The 17,833-nt window shown below is 39.5% G+C and overlaps 1 protein-coding gene across 1 annotated transcript in view; it reads right to left on the reverse strand.

Annotated features, from left to right (window-relative positions):
- ANKHD1 (ankyrin repeat and KH domain containing 1) overlaps window positions 1-17,833 on the reverse strand; it is a 134,114-nt gene that overhangs the window by 108,765 nt on the left and 7,516 nt on the right.

The raw sequence follows: 17,833 nt of genomic DNA on the forward strand, positions 1-17,833 counted from the left end.
AAAAAAAAAAAAAAGAAAATAACTTTGGAATTTAAATTAAATGTAACAGATTATCAAGCCCACTAACTCTAATGCCAGTTCAATCATGTCACTCCTTTGGCCAAAATCCTTCCTATTTCTAAGGTAAAGGATCCAAATTTCTTTGTATGGCATATATAGTTATTTAGGATTTGGCTTTGACTATCTTTCCAACTATATCCTTGTTGTATTCTATTTGCTTTTATATTCTAGCCATACCAAATTGCTGTAGTTCTTTGAACATATAATCTCTACAAAAAATAAAATTAAAAATAGCCAGATATACTAGCATGCACAGGTGGTAGTCAGAGCTACTTGGGGGGCTGGGGCGGGAAGATGACTTGAACCCAGGAGTTCAAGGCTACAGTGAACCACGATCAAGACGCTGCATTCCAGCCTGGATGACAGAACAAGATCTTGTTTTGTCTAGATGAGTTGTGTGAGTGTATATATAGAGGTGTGTGTGATACATCTCTCTCTATATATATATTACATATATAAATATAGTAGCTATTATTATTATTCTTGATGCCAAAGCAGTGGAAGTATATATACCAGGGTATATAAGAGCTTGATATGTTCAAAGAATTACAGCAATTTGGTATGGCTAAAATATAAAAAGCAAATAGAGTATAAGGATATAGATGAAAAGATAGACAATGCCAAATCCTAAATAACTATGTCTGCCATACCAAGGAATTTGGATCCTTTATCTAAGAAATGGGAAGCGTTTTGGCCAAAAGAGTGACAGAATGACAAGACAGCAAGGGAGAGAAAGCTAATGAAAGAGGTGGCCAAATGTGTTTTATAATAAAGCCACTCAGGATAGTTAACCAGTTAACCAGTTCCCGTGAGAAACCCTAATGACTCAGTCACCTCTTATTAGGCCCAACCTCCTAACACTGTTGCACTAGGAACCAAGTTTCTAACACATGAACTTTGGGGGACACATTCATCATAGTGGACTGCAAGGGGAAATTATGAGTTCAGAGTTCAGTTTTAGAATTAATGAGCCTGAGATGTTTACGCAATATACATACAGTAGGTATTAATAGTTGGAAGGTCTCTTAAGTGAAACATAATAGAAGTGAAAGGGAAGCCACATGGATATCTAAGAGGAGAATGCACCTGACAGAGAGAACTAGAAGTGCCAAAGGCCCTGAAGCATGACAGGCTTGGTGAGTTTATAGAACATAATAAGGAGCAGTTGTGATTTTGCTCAAAAAAAAAGCACAAGACAATCTTATGCTGATGGACTATGCATCCTTCCATTTTAAATTATTGCCCCTTTAAACCTGCCACTTAGAGCCTATCAATCTCCTGAAGCAAGACACTCAAATATCAGTCTTTAGAGTGATCACCCAACTAACACAGGGCAATGATCCACACATTGAATCTGGTATCTTGGACTGTGACAGAACCATGAGAAAATTAAATGAGGTGATGCAATTAAAGTGCACAATGCCTAGAACACTCAAATACAATTTATTAATATCTAAAAGGAATTTAGAAGGACAAATATAATTTGAATAAATAGGCTAGGCATGGTGGCTCATGCCTGTAATCCCAGCAGTTTGGAAGGCCAAGGCAGGAGGACCACTTAAGGCCAGGAGTTTCACACCATCCTAGATATCAAGACTTCACCTCTACAAAAAAAATATTTTAAAATTAGCTGGGTGTGGCAGCGGATGCCTGTAGTCCCAGCTGCAGGGATAGGGTATGGAAGGGGAGGTTTGAGGTGGGAGAATTGCTTGAACCCAGGAGGTAGAGTTTGCAGTGAGTCATGATCGCACCACTGCACTCCAGCCTAGGTGAAAGAGGGAGACTCTGTCTCAAAAAATAAACAATAATTTACCTTCTTTTTTCATTATCAGGAATATTAATATTCCTGAAAAGACTAATGTCTTTTTTTCCCCCTCAAGACGGAGTCTCACTCCGTCACCCAGACTGGAGTGCAATGGCGCGATCTTGGCTCACTGCAACCTCTACCTCCTAGGTCCAAGTGATTCTCCTGCCTCAGCCTCCTGAGTAGTTGGGATTACAGATGCGCACCACCATGCCTGGCTAATTTTTTTTAGTAGAGACGGGGTTTCACCATGTCGGTCAGGCTGGTCTCAAACTCCTGACCTCATGATCCGCCCAGAACATAAAGTGCCTCGGCCCCCCAAAGTGCTGGAAGACTGATGTCTTCAAGGGCAGGGAACACATTTTTTCATCTTTGTAGTCCAAAGCCTAGCACAAAGCTTAACAAATAGTAGGCTCTAAATAAATAATTGTGAATAAATAAATCCATTCTAGGCAGGGAGCGGTGACTGACGCCTGTAATCCCAGCACCTTGGGAGGCAGAGGCGGCAGATCACCTCAGGTCAGGAGTTCGAGACCAGCCTGCCCAACATGGTGAAACCCCATCTCTGTTAAAAAAAATACAAAAAATTAGCCAGGCATGGTGGTAGGCACCTGTAATCCCAGCTACTCAAGTGGGTGAGGTAGGAGAATTACTTGAACCCAGGAGGCGGAGGTTGCAATGAGCCAAGATCGTGCCACTGCACTCCAGCCTGGGAGACAAGAGTGAAATTCCATCTCAATCAATCGATCCACTCTAAAATACCAACTAGAATTCTTAAACTACCAAGGACTCTAACCTTTAAAGGACATAATTCTGTTATGCAAAATGTCAGTTCATGAAGAAGTCCTACCCCAAATTAACCAAGATTTTCTTCTGTAGAGAATGAGTGAATAATTTCAACAGATCAGCAACAAGGAGATAATATAAAATAGTACTTATGATACTATATCATCATATAATTCTAAATTCTGTTGAGGGGTTGGTAATAGGTCAAATCCATGATTTTAAGTATAGCTTCAAATAATGGTCTCTTCAAACTAAAAGAAAATAAACTTTTCATTGCTAACCTGTCAGTCAAGTCCCAAGTAAAATAGGTACCAAAATATAGTGCAGACTCTTATTGTTCATTGAGTTGAAATAATTAGTAACCTAACAAAACTAGAAACATTAGAAAAAGTGGTAAGACTGTGACAATACTGGCTTGGGAGTCAAATTATATGTTACTTAAACATTGAATGTATACCTCCTTAAGAAGGTGTTACAAGATGCAAAAACTCAGCAGGGAACAATGGCTCACGCCTGTAATCCCAACACTTTGGGAGGCCAAGGTGGGTGGATCACTTGAGGTCAGGAGCTTGAGACCAGTCTGGCTAACATGGTGAAACCTCATCTCTACTAAAAATACAAAATTAGCTGGGCATGGCATGGTGGCCGGCCCCTGTAATCCCAGCTACCCAGGAGGCTAAAGGCAGGATAATCGCTTGAACCCCAGGAGGCAGAGGTTGCAGTGAGCCGAGACAACACGCCACTGCACTCACCCTGGGGTGAAAGAGTGACTCTGTCTAAAAAAAAAAAAAAAAAAAAAGTAAAACTCTAATTACCATGTTTTATAGTTTATTCCAATTAATCCATTTGTTTATTGCCCTAGAAAAAGAAAATTCTGTCCATATCTTCTGAGACTAGTCCACTCAGAAGGCAACTACCCAAACCTAACCATCTCCTTCCTCTTTGGTCTATCTCTTTCTCAAACATATACTAGGTTTGTCGGGGGTGCGGGTAAAAAAAGGAATACTAACAACTTGTCTTCGGTTGCACCAGTTTTTCTGCTTCCCTCACCTATAGCTTAAGTGTTTCAGAATAGCATGTTGGCGGGGAGGAGGGGGTTGAATCATTTGTTATTATTACAATCTCATTATTAAACACTCCTACTAACCTTCCTAAAAGACCATATCAAGAGAACAAGAATATAACCAATAACCCAGATAACGCAAAACAAGAATGAAAAATAACAAAGCAGAAGACTTACACTTTCTCATTTCAAAACGTACGCAAAAAGCTATAGTAATCAGCAGTGTGGAACTGGCATAGGGAGACATATAGATCAATGAATAGATAAAAAAAAATAGACAGTCCAGAATAAACCCTCACAATGTAGTCAACGATTTTTGAAAAGGGTGCCAAGACAATTCAAGGGGGAATAGAAATAGTCTTTTCAAAAAACGATGCTGAAAAAACTGGGTATGCACCATTCAAAAGAAATCAAAGTTAGACCTCTACCTCACACCTTAACAATAAAAATTAACCGAAACTGGATCAAAGACCTAAATGTAAGAGCTAAAACTATACAAATCCCCATCTCAATCTCCATCAAAAGAAAAAAAGGCCATAAATCATAAATCTTTGTGCATCCTGGATTACACAATGGTTTTCTTAGACATGACAACAAGAGCACAAGCAAAAAGATAATATATAAATTGTGTCACAAAAATTTTAAACTTCACGTGACACAACAAGAAAGTGAAACAAGACTGGGTATGGTGGCTCATGCCTTAATCCCAGCACTTTGAAGGCCAAGGCGGGAGGACTGCCTGAGGCCAGGAGTTGAGACCAGGCCCAGGCAAATGGTGAGATTGTCTGTAACAAACAGTAAAAAATCAGCTGGGCATGGTGGTGTGCACCTGCAGTCCAGCTACTTGGGAACTATAGGGGGAACTGTTGTGAGGGCTGAGAGGCTGAGGCTGCAAGTGAAGCCCCATGATGAAGCAACCTACATTTCAGCCTGGGCAACAGAGGTAGACGCTGTCAAAAAAAAAAAAAAAAAAAAAAAAGACAAGAGGGAAGAGAAAAGAGAAAAGAGACAGAGAGATAAAGAAGAAAGAAGAGAGAAAGAAAAAAGAAGAAAGAAAGAAGAAAGAAAGAAAGAAAGAAAGAAAGAGAAAAAAGAGACGAAAGAAAGAAAGAAAGAGAGAGAGAGAGAAAGAAAGAAAGGAAGGAAAGAAGGAAGGGAGGGAGGGAGGGAGGGGGGAGGAGGGAGGGAGAGGAAGAAGGGAAGGAGGAGGAAGGAAGGAAGGAAGGAAGAGGAAAGAAAGAAAGAAAGAAAGAAAGAAAGAAGAAAAGAAAGAAAGAAAGAAAGAAAGAAAGAAAGAAAAGAAAAGAAAGACAGAAAGAAGAAAAGAGAGCACTTGAATTAGGAGTTCAAACCTCAAGACCAGTCTGGGCAATAACACTGATACCCATCTCTACAAAAAATTAAAATCAGCCAGGCACAGTGGCACATGCTGATAGTCCACTATTGTCGGAGCTGAGATCGGAGGATCACTTGAGCCCGAGGAGTTTGAGGCTTCAGTGAGCTAGAATGGGCAACTACATTCCAGCCTGGGTGACAGAGGAGACTGTCTCAAAAAGAAAAAAAAAAAAAAGAAAGAAAGAAAATGAAGACCACTCACGAGAACGAGAAAGAATATTTCCCAAATCATAGGTCTGTTAAGGAATTAGCATCCAGAATTTTTTTTCCTAAAACAAACAAACCAAACCAACAACACAACAACAACCAACAACAACAAAAAAAAAAAAAAAAAAAAAAAAAAAGAAAAGAAAAACAAACACAATAGCTATGGGGAAAAAAAATAATCCCAATGAATGAAAAATATTTGAATAGATATTTCTTCAAAGATATACATAAATGACCAACAAGCACATGAAAAATGCTCACACATCATTATCATTAGGGAAAGCAAATCAAACCCACAATTAAGATACCACCCTCACAATCACAGGGTGGCTATAATAAAAAAGAAAAAAGAAAATAACAAATGTTAGTGAGATAGAAGAATGATCGTCGGGCGCGGTAGGCTCAAGCCTGTAATCCCAGCACTTTGGGAGGCTGAGACGGGCGGATCACGAGGTCAGGAGATCAGACCATCCTGGCTAACACGGTGAAACCCCATCTCTACTAAAAAATACAAAAAACTAGCGGGCGAGGTGGCGGGCGCCTGTAGTCCCAGCTACTACGGGAGGCTGGAGGCAGAGAAATGGCTAAACCACTGGGAGGCGGAGCTTTGCAGTGAGCTGAGAAATGGCCAATGGGCCAACATCCAGCCTGGGAGACAGAGAAGACTCCGTCTCAAAAAAAAAAAAAAAAAAAAAAAAAAAGAATGGAACTCTTGTACATTGCTGGTAGGAATGTTAAATAGTATTCAGAGAATTGGCAGTAGGACGGGTATGATGGCTCACGCCTATAACTCCAGCACTTTGGGAGGCCAAGGCAGGTGGATCACTAGAGGCCAGGAGTTTGAGACCAGCCTGGGCAACATGGTGAAACCCTGCTTCTACTAAAAATACAAAAATTAGCCAGGAGTATTAGCACACTCCTGTAATACCAGCTATTTGCGAGGCTGAGGCACAAGAATCACTTGAGCCCAGGAACTGGAGGCTGTAGTGAGATATGATTGCCCCACTGCACTGCAGCCTGAGTGACAGAGCAAGACTCGGTCTCAAAAACAAAACAAAAGTATTGATACATGTTACAATCTTGTAGAAATCTTGAAAACAATATGTTAAGTGAAAGAAATCAGGCACAAATAACCACGTATTATATGATTCTGTTCATACAAAATGCCCACATTAGGCAAATACAGATAGAAAGTGGATTCGTGATTATGAGGGGCTAGGAGAAGGTGAGAAGGGGAAAAGACTGCTAAGAAGTACAGGACTTCTTTTGGGAGTGATTAAAGTGTTTTAGAATAGTTAGTTGATGGTCGCACAACTTTGTGAATATATTAAAAACCAATGGGCCAGGCGTAGTGGCTCACACCAGTAATCCCAACACTTTGGGAGGCCAAGACAGGAGGATTGCTTGAGCTCAGGAATTTGAGACCAGCCTGGGCAACATGGCAAAATCCTGACTCTACAAAAAATACAAAAAACAAATTAGCCAGTGTAGTGGTGCACATCTGTAGTCCCAGCTACTGAGGAGGCTGAAGTGGATCACCTGAGCCTGGGGAGCTTGAGGCTACAGTGAACTGTGATTGTGCCACTTAACTCCAGGTTAGGTGACAGTGAGATCCTATCTCAAGAAATAAAATAAAATAAAGTAAGGCCGGACCTGGTGGCTCACGCCTGTAATCCCAGCACTTTGGGAGGCTGAGGAGGGCAGATCGCCTGAGGTCACGAGTTTGAGACCGGCCTGGCCAACATGGTGAAACCCCATCTCTACTAAAAATACAAAAAACTAACCAGGCGTGGTGGCAGGTGCCTGTAATCCCAGCTGCTCGCGGGGCTGAGGCAGGAGAATTGCTTGAACCCAGAAGGCAGAGGTTGCAGTGAGCCAAGATTGCACCACTCCACTCCAGCCTGAATGACAGAGCGAGACTCCGTCCCCCCAAAAAAACCAAACAAACAAACAAAAACAATATATGGGAAAAGTTCCTTGTACTATTCTTGCAACTTTCCAGTAAGTTTGAAATTATATCAAAATAAAAAGTAACTGGGTTGGGTGCAGTGATGCATGCCTGTAATCCCAGCACTTTGGGAGGCCGATGCAGGCAGATTGCTTGAGCTCAGGAGGTTCAGGACCAGCCTGGACAACACGGCAAAGCCCATCTCTACAAAAAATACAAAAACTAGCCAGGCATGGTGGCATGCACCTATAGTCCCAGCTATACTTAAAAATTAAATTTTAATTAAAAGTGTTTTAATTTAAAATTTTAATTAAAAAAAAAGAGGGAAAAGGTTCATGGAGGAGAACAAAGAAAAAAAAAGATAATAGAGGGTATGGAGAACTATTTTAAATAACAACACATGGGCACACCCATCGGGCAAAATCCTGATGGACAAATGGACATGGTTTCCTCCGAACATACACATGCAAGGGAAAAGAGGAGAGAGGAAGGAAGGCAAGAAGCTACAAGTTAAAAGAAACTTGAGGGACACAGAAATCAATTGCAAGTAATTGACCTTATTGGGTGTTGATTCAAACAAACTAAAAATAAACCAAACATGCAACCTAAAAAAAAAAAAAAAAAGTTAAATTTTAATTTAAAAATTTTTAATTAAATTAAAATTAGTAATTAAAAAAAATTTTAAATAAATTAAATAATAAGTTAAAAAAAGAAGAATGGTATCCACTACTGTCGCCTTTTGGGATTTGCTCCTTTATAACTATGATAACTACAGGTTCATTTATCTAAATTTAATACCATACTGAGATAATTTTTCCAAGACTGAGCCCATATCTAATCATATAAAGGATAAAGAATATTCTTTCTAGCATTTAATCAATATACGACATATCCTGAACACTCACAAATTAGTCAATATGAAGACAAATCAGGAAAAAATAAGGATTATATTTCAAAAACATATACTCAAAGTAAACATCCCGTGTTATTTTGGGTTCAATGGCTTCAGGGAGAACATCAGTTGACTGCTCTGGCAGGCTCTCCATCATAGATGCTTTTTAATATTTTGTCAAGATCAAGTCCTTTGATTTGCTAATAATTATTATAATAAAACAATTACATAAAATTTGTACTAAAAGTTTTTCTCATCCAAAGCAATCTACAGATTCAATGCAATCCCTATTGAATCTCAATGGCACTTTTGCAGAAATTAAAAAAAAAAATCCTAAAATTAATATGGGATCTCAAGAGACCCAGAATAGTCAAAATAATCTTAAAAAAGAACAGGTTAGGCATGGTGCCTCACACTTGTAATCCCAGCATTTCAGGAGGCCAAGGTGGGAGGATCACTTGAGGCCAGGAGTTTGAGATCAGCCTGGACAACATGGTAAGACCTCATCTCAATAGACAGTAAAAATTAAAAGAAAGAACGAATTTGAAAGACTAATGCTTCCTAATTTCAACTTACTACAAAGCTACAGTAATCAAAAGAGGATAGTGGCAAAGAGACAGATATATAGACCAATGGAATAGATCAGAGAGTCAAGAAAGTAAACTCACCTATATATGGTCAATTGATTTTTGACGAGGATGCCAAGATCATTCAATGGGAAAATAATGGTCTTTAAAAAATGGTGCTAAAAAACCTGGATATCCACAGCAAAAGCATGAAATTGGACCTCTACTTTATACCATAAAAAAAATTAACTTGGCGATTCCTCAAGGATCTAGAACTAGAAATACCATTTGACCCAGCCATCCCATTACTGGGTATATACCCAAAGGATTATAAATTATGCTGCTATAAAGACACATGCACCTGTATGTTTACTGTGACACTACTCACAATAGCAAAGACTTGGAACCAACCCAAATGTTCATCAATGATAGACTGGACTAAGAAAATGTATCACATGTACGCCATGGAATACTATGCAGCCATAAGAAAGGATGAGTTCATGTACTTTGTAGGGACATGGATGAAGCTGGAAACCATCATTCTGAGCAAACTACTGCAAGAACAGAAAATGAAACACCACATGTTCTCACTCATAGGTGGGAACTGAACAATGAAAACACTTGTACACAGGGTGGGGAACATTACACACCGGGGCCTGTCGTGGGGTGAGGGGAGGGGCGAGGGATAGCATTAGGAGATATACCTAATGTAAATGACAATGGGTGCAGCACACCAACATAGCACATGTATACATATGTAACAAACCTGCATGTTGTGCACATGTACCCTAGAACTTAAAGTATAATAAAATAAATAAAAATAAATTTTAAAAAATTAAAATGTATCAAAGGCGGCTGGGCACAGTGGCTGAGGCCTGTAATCCCAGCACTTTGGGAGGCAGAAGCAGGCAGATCACTTGAGGTCAGGAGTTCAAGACCAGCCTGGCCAACATGGTAAACCCCCATCTACTAAAAATACGAAAATTAGCTGGGCGTGGTGGTGCGCACCTGTAATCCCAGTTACTTGGGAGGTTGAGGCAGGAGAATCCCTTGAACTCGGGAGGTGGAAGTTACAGTGAGCCGAGATTGTGCCACTGCACTCTAGCCTAGGCGACAGAGCAAGACTCCATCTCAAAACAAACAAACAAACAAACAAAAAAGGTATCAAAGGCGTACATGTAAAAGCTTAGACTATAAAACTCTTTTTTTTTTTCTTGAGACGAAGTCTCGCTCTGTCATCCAGGCTGGAGTGCAGTGGTGAGATCTCAGTTCACTGCAACCTGTGCCTCCCAGGTTCAAGCAATTCTCCTGCCTCAGCCTCCTGAGTAGCTGGGATTACAGGTAGGCATCACCATGCCCAGCTAATTTTCGTATTTTTTAGTAGAGACGGGGTTTTACCATGTTGGTCAGGCTGGTCTCAAACTACTGACCTTGTGATCCACCTGCCTCAGCCTTCCAAAGTGCTGGAATTACAGGCATGAGCCACCACACCTTAAAATCTTCATGACATTGATATGGCAATAATTTCATGACACCATGAGCATACAACAAAATTAAAAATAGATAAATTAGGTTCATCAAAATTAGAAACTTTTGTTTATGAAAGGACACTACAGCAACAGAATGAAATGACAAGCCACAGAATGATGGCAAATATTTGTTAATTACGTATCTGATAAGGGATTAATATCCAGAATATATAAAGAATTCCTACAACTAAACAATAAAAAACAAGCAATACAATTTTTTTTTTTTTTGAGACAGGGTCTCACTCTTGTCACCCAGGCTGGAGTGCAGTGGCAATGGCAGTAACAGCTCATTGCAGCCTCAACCACCCAGGCCCAGGCAATCCTCCCACCTCAGCTTCTTGAGCAGCTGGAACTACAGGCATGTGCCACCATGCCTGGCTAATTTTTTTTACTTTTTGTAGAGATGGGGTTCTCTATATTGCCCAGGCTGGTTTTGAACTCCTGGGCTCAGGTGATCCTCCTGCCTCAGCCTCCCAAAGTGCTGGGACTACAGGTGTGAGCCACTGTGCCTAATCAGCAATACAATTTTTTAAAAAATGTACAACGGATTTGAATAGACATTTCACCAAAGATACACAAATGGCCAATAAGCAAACGAAAAGATGCTTAACACTACTAATTAGGGAAATACAAATCAAAACCACAATGAAATACCACTTCATACCCATTAGAATGGCTATTATCAAAAAACAAACATAATTAACTGTTGGCTAGAATATGGAGAAATTAAAACCTTTCCTTGTGCTTTGCTGCTAGGAATGTCAAATGATATAGCTGCTATAGAACACAGTATGGCAGTTCCTCAAAAAATTAAAAATAGAATTACCATATGATCCAGTATTCCATTTCTGGGTATATACCTAAAAGAATTGAATGCAGGCTTCAAAGAGATATTTGCATATCTATGTTCATAACCGCATTATTCATAATAGCCCAATGGTGGAAGCAATCCAAGTGTCCATCAACAGATGAACAGAGAGACCGTGCACAGTGGCTCACATCTGTAATCCCAGCACTTTGGGAAGTCGAGGCAGGTGGATCACATGAGGTTAGGAGTTTGAGACAAGCCTGGCCTACATAGCAAAACCCCATCTCTACTAAAAATACAAAAATTAGCCAGGCATGGTGGTGTACTCCTATAGTCTCAGCTACTCGGGAGGCTGAGGCAGGAGAATCGCTTGAACCCGGGAGGTGGAGGTTGCAGTAAGCCGAGATCATGCCACTGCACTCCAGCCTGGGTGACAGAGCAAGACTCCATTTCCAAAAAAAACAAAACAAACAAAAAAACCCAAACCCAGATACACACCCACATATACATATACACACACAATTGAATTTATTTAACTTTAAAATAATAAAATTTTGACACAAGCAACAACTGGATTAACCTTGAAGACATTATGCCAAGTGAACAAAGCCAGTCACAGAAGGGCAAATACTGCATGATTCCAATTAAATGAGTAGTAAAATTCATAGAGACAAAACGTAGAATGGTAGTTGCTAGGGGTTGGGGGAAGGGAGAATGGGAGAATTATTGTTTAACACGTACAGAATTTCAGTTTGGAAGATGAAAAAGTTCTGGAGATGGTTGATGGTGAAGGTTGCACAACAATGTAAATACACTTAATGCCACTAAACTGTACATTTAATACACATGTACAGTAGTTAAAGTATAAATGATTAAAATGGTAAAGTTTGTGTTATATATACATATTCTACCACAATTTTAAAACACAAACAAAAAAATGGTTAAAATGATAGATTTTATGTTATGAATATTTTACCAAAATCTAAAAAACAAACTCGTTCTCAGTCTAATTGTCCTCATTGCAAACTTTTAAACACATCAAACTTACCTTGGCAACTTAATAAACTGTTCTCTTGTTTAACTCTTTGGTTCTTAGTTGGTTCTTAGGGGTGATCTCTAGGGGTATACTTGACTTTCTCTTTTCAAAATTGCATACTAATACAGGTGCATCAATCACTAAGATACAGTGGGATATCTACATTTAAAAAAAAAATCCTTTCTACTACTGAAAACAGTATCTATTCAGTAAGGGGAAAACTGTGAGAACAGAAGTCTATGTAGCAGAGGAAGAGCAAAATGTGCTCTTTCACAAATAGTTGCTAAATTTCAGTCCAACAGATTTTTTTATATACAACCTTACTTTCTTCCTGGTTTAGGTAAACTTGGCAGGAAGAAAGGTAAACTAGTCAATCATCATAAGTCAACTGACCTTTACTCACAGGAACCATGCACTGTGTGTAACTATCAATAGAAAAGCAGATTACAATTTTTACAAAATAATTAGAATATAACAATATTGTAAAACAAATGTTTCCCATATTGGCAAAGGTGCAAAGTTAGGCATATGCCTTTCTATTTCAGTGTTTTAATTATTTCTTAATCCTTTTTAAATGAATAATGAAAGACCTGAACTTTCCAATTAAGTTCATTACAAAATTTCTTTAGAATCGTGCTCCTCCTATACTCTTGTGGTATACTCTCTTATGCTGATCTACATGACAGTAATTTCATTAAAAAACATAAAACTTTTCTGGCTAGGCGTGGTAGCTCATGCCTGTTATCTTGGCCCTTTGGGAGGCCACTGCAGGAGGATCCCTTGAGTCCAGGAGTTTGAGACCAGCCTGGACAACATAATGAGACCCCGTAACTACAAAAAAAATAGCCAGGCACCATGGCTCACACCTGTAATCACAGCACTTTGGGAGGCAGGCACAATGGCTCATGGCTGTAATTGTAGCACTTTGGGAGGTGGGCAGACCACAAGGTCAGGAGTTTGAGACCAGCAGTGTCAACATGGTGAAACGCCATCTCTACCAAAAATACAAAAAATTAGCGGGGCATGGTGGCACACACCTGTAATCCCAGACTTGGGAGGCTAAGGCAGGAGAATTGCCTAAACCTGGGAGGTGGAGGTTGCAGTGAGCCGAGATCTGCCACTGCACTCCAGCCTAGGTGACTAAGACTGTGTGTTGGGAAAAAATTAATTAATTAATTTAATTTAAAAATTAGCAGGGCACAGTGGTGTGTGCCTGTGGTCTCAGACACTTGCGAGGCTGAAGGGGGAGGATCGTTTGAGCCCAGAAGGTCAAGGCTGCCTGAGCCGTGATTGTACCATGTGATCGTGTGGCACTGCACTCCTGCGCCACTGCACTCCTGCACCACTGCACTCCTGTTTGGGTGATAGAACGAGACCCTGTCTCAAAAAAATAAAAATAAAAAAAAAAGGGGCACGGTGGCTCAAGCCTATAATGCCAGCACTTTGGGAGGCCGAGGTGGGCAGATAGTCTGAGGTCAGTTGGAGATCAGCCTGGCCAACATGGTGAAACCCCGTCTCTACTAAAAATACAAAAAAAATTAGCTTGGTATGGTGGCGGGCACCTATAATCCCAGCTACTCAGGAGGCTGAGGCAGAAGAATTGCTTGAACCTGGGAGGCAGAGGTTGCAGTGAGCAGAGATTGCACCATTGCACTCCAGCCTGGGCAACAGAGCGAGACTCCATCTCAAACAAACCAAAAAGAACAGCCAAAAAAAAAAAAACTTTTCCAACAAGATCAACTATGGATTATAAACTATACTAGTTTGAAAGAAGCATTTCTAAGCAACTAATTAAACTCATTGATATAATGCATCAGAAGAAAGGAGAATCTAGAAGATAAGAAAACTTGAATGGGAATCAGATGGCTTATTTTTTAGTCTTGACTGCTACACATTAACTGTGTGATCCTGGGCAAGACATTTAGCTCAGCAGTTCCTAGACTTCTGAGGCTTTTATCCAGGGTCCCGACTGAAGTTTCCAGTTGATATTGTGTCAAGTACAGATATTTTTAAAACTTCATTTTGTAAAAGTAGGAAGAGTATTTGTCAAAGTAGGAAAAAGTGGAAAAAAATAGCTTCATTAGAAATTCACTACATCCTGCTTATTTTCTCCATTTTACTTTACATCTGTGAAAATTTCAATAGGAACTAAACAATGATTTATTTAAAAAACAGCATTTAGTAACCAAAAACTGCATATTTCCTAATTTGAAGCAAAATAACACAGTATGGGCTCTGAATTCAGTATCACATTCAAATCCCACCTTTACCAGTCACTAGCCATATAAAATTTTAATCATTTTTTTTTGTTTTTTAGATTCGTTACTCTAAAAACTCTCTGAACCTACACTTATTCGTCTATAAAAATGTAGATAATACCTACCTCAAAGGGGTGATGAAACGATTAAATAAAATAACGAAAGTATCTAGTACGGTACTGGCATATAATAAGCATTCAATAAATGGTAGCAGTTACCTAAAAATGAGATGAGATAGGATTATCACCAAGATTCTATGACTCTATAGACAAGCAATAGGAGAGGGAAATGTGATCAATAAGGTCTGTGAAGACAGATACATTGAAACAGTTCCTTTATAGTGGGTTTAGAAAAAGAATTGATTTTATTTATTACAACTTTGGTTGTGAGAAAGTAAATTTAGCCAAAAAAAAATTTGGTAAACTTGTCATTTATTTTGCTTACTTGCCAATTCAAGGCTAAAACTGTTTAAAACTGATTTGCTTTTAAGTAACATATTTTATTTATATTAGTGATCACCGAATCAGAAAGCCAGAAATGATTTTGAGTTCATCAGTCAATCAGCACTCTACTAACAAATAGACTCAGACAGGAATGTGCTTAAATTCACCTCCATCCTTCACTCATAACATAATTTATCACTTTAATTTTTTTAAAAGTCTAAATCCCTCTCAAATTTACCATTTAAAAATTTCACAGGAGTAGCATCTTACCGTCTGTGTAACAATAGGGAAAATACACATACTTGTATTTTCATAAAGAAATTCTGAAAGGCTATATAATACTTTTATTAAAAGTATAAAGAGCAAGATATGTGGGAGCAGGGGTGAGATGGAGACTTCACTGTATCTGCCCTTATATCACTTTGACTTATGAACTATATGAATGTAATTATCTATTGAAAATATACTAAATAATAACAACATAAACCTCTCATACTTAAAGTTTTCCAAAAACTTTTCCTCCACCCATACTAATCAACTCTGTATCAACCCTACCATTCACATAAATATACTTATCAATGCATCATTTTATATGTAAAGTCTTAAGACTTTACACAATGAAGCTTGTGAAAGGTTGGTATTTGTGCAATATACAAAAAAACTGTGGCTGGGCACGGTGGCTCACGCCTATAATCCCAGCACTTTGGGAGGCCGAGGCGGGCAGATGACAAGGCCAGGAGATCAAGACCATCCTGGCTAACACAGTGAAATACCGTCTCTACTAAAAATACAAAAAATTAGCCAACCGTGGTGGCATGCGCCTGTAGTCCCAGCTACTCGGGAGGCTGAGGCAGGAGAATTTCTTGAACCTGGGAAGTGGAGGTTGCAGTGAGCTGAGATCATACCACACTGCACTCCAGCCTAGGTGACAGAGCAAGGCTCCTCCGACTCAAAAAAAAAAAAAAAAAGTTACAGTAATAACATATAACTTTTTATTCGATAAACATTTCCAAAGTCTCCAAAATTAGCCCACTAGAATACAAAGTTATATTTCCTATGTTATCACTACAAATGATAATTTATGGAATAAAGCATTTCTACCTTGAACAAACTGGAAGTCCCCATAAAAGTTTTTTAAAATTCGTTTTCATGGACAACTGAACTTTTGAAAATAATATATTTTAAGTGAAAGTTCCTCAAAATGATACATTTACCATAGAAAATTACAGCAGTGCACACTAGTTTTATATTAAACCTTTCAGTACCTTCTATTTCTCCTTGTTCAGGTTATAAGTGTAAGCCCTGAGATGCTATTAAAAGCAGTGACTCACCTTGTTTACCTTAAGTTTGAATACAGAGTATTTATAACAAAACTACCATTCCTGACAAGAGTGGCCTCTAGACCAGTGGCTCTCAACCAGCAGTGATTTTGTCCCCAGGAGACATTTGGCAACATCTGAACTATTTTTGGCTATCATAATCGGTTACAATTGGGTTCTACTACTGGCATCTAGTGGGTAGAGGCCAGGGATACTTCTAATGCACAGGAGAGCCCCTCACAATAAAGAATTCTCTGTCCCAGAATATCTATATGTTGCTCTTGAGAAACCCTGCTCTAGATTAGAGATCATATTAGCCAAGTATGGTGGTGCACACCTATAGTCCCCTGTAGTCCTGTAGTCCTGACTACTTGGGAGGCTGAAGCAGAAGGATTGCTTGAGCCCAGGGGTTGGAGACCACAGAGAGTTATGACCATGCCACTGCACTGTATAGCCAGGGCAACAGCCAGCCTGGGCAAAAAAGTGAGACCCCACCTCTCAAAAAACATAATAGTAAAAAAAAAAAAATTAATTAAAAGATTAAAATAGGTTATATACAGATCATAAGCAATCTTAAAGGATATGACCCAACTCCTTACCTACTGGAGAAAATCAGGATGGGATTTCTGTATGGTTTTTGCTTTTGACGTTAAAAGAAATTTTAGGCCGGGCGCAGTGGCTCACGCCTGTAATCCCAGCAATTTGGGAGGCCGGGGTGGGCAGATCCCAAGGTCAGGAGATCGAGACCATCCTGGCCAACATGGTGAAACCCCGTCTCTACTAAAAATGTAGCCGGGCATGATGGCGGGCACCTGTAGTCCCAGCTACTCGGGAGGCTGAGGCAGAAGAATGGCGTGAACCCGGGAGCGGAGCTTGCAGTGAGCCAGGATCGTGCCACTGCACTCCAGCCTGGGTGACAGAGCGAGACTCTGTCTCAAAAAAGAAAAAGTAATTCTCAGGGAAAAAAGAATCCCTACAAAGCTTGTGCTGTATTTTCAGAGCTAAATACAATCTCTGTGTGCTTTCATATAATTGTAAAATTACATACACCTTCCTCAAGACAAAAACCTCAGTGTGATATAAAGCTACACTTTTAAATTTGATATGCCTTTAAAGTATGTGTGTATGAACATATATACACACATACATAGAAATATAAGCCTAGAAAATTTACTGAACGAAAAATTTTAATACTGGTTACCTTTAAGGGTAGAATTTGAAGAATTAATGGGGGTGGGAAGAAGCACTTTTACTTTTCACCTTATATCTACTATCCATATTGTTGAGTTTTTCAACAAGTGACTATTTTGTAATAATTTTATTATTTTCTAATTTTTTGAGATGGAGTCTTGCTCTGTCACCCAGACTGGAATGTAGTGGCGTGATCTTGGCTGACTGCAGCCTCTGTCTCCCGGGTTCAAGCAATTCTCCTGCCTCAGCCTCCCGAGTGGCTGGTATTACAGGTGCCTGCCGTCACGCCTGGCTAATTTTTGTATTTTTAGTAGAGACAGGCTTTCACCATGTTGGCCAAGCTGTTCTCAAACTCCTGACCTCAGATGATCCATCTGCCTTGGCCTCCCAAAGTGGTGGGATTATAGGCGTGAGCCACCGTGCCCGGCCACTTTTGTAATAAATTTTAAAGGAGGCTGTCACACACACACATGCATACACACACATTCATTCTTCTGACAAAATTAAAACCATGTCTCACACAATCTT

The sequence above is a fragment of the Rhinopithecus bieti genome, unplaced genomic scaffold (assembly GCF_001698545.2).
Source record: "Rhinopithecus bieti isolate Rb0 unplaced genomic scaffold, ASM169854v2 scaffold_8674, whole genome shotgun sequence".
In the NCBI taxonomy this organism is placed as follows: Eukaryota; Metazoa; Chordata; class Mammalia; order Primates; family Cercopithecidae; genus Rhinopithecus; species Rhinopithecus bieti.